We start from the raw sequence: 263 nt of genomic DNA, 5'->3' as shown, positions 1-263 counted from the left end.
GTCTTCCGTCCGTGGACACGGGCGGCAGATCTTGCGGCCGGTGGACGAGTGGATTCGAGAGCCGATAGGAGGCGGCGTGGGCTGTGGACTAGAGCGGCGGGTGGAGGTATGGAATTGAGCGGATGGGACGCTGGGTGTGGACTCGAGCAGAGGCGGCGCGACTTCTCTGTGGCGGCGATGCGGCCAGCGGCCAGCGCTCGGGTTGGGCGGTGGCGGAACAGGGGATCGAGGTAAGAGATGAGGAACGAATCGATAAAGGTTTT

The sequence above is a fragment of the Triticum dicoccoides genome, chromosome 5A, assembly GCF_002162155.2.
Source record: "Triticum dicoccoides isolate Atlit2015 ecotype Zavitan chromosome 5A, WEW_v2.0, whole genome shotgun sequence".
Taxonomy (NCBI): Eukaryota; Viridiplantae; Streptophyta; class Magnoliopsida; order Poales; family Poaceae; genus Triticum; species Triticum dicoccoides.
This window is presented reverse-complemented; position numbering follows the sequence as displayed.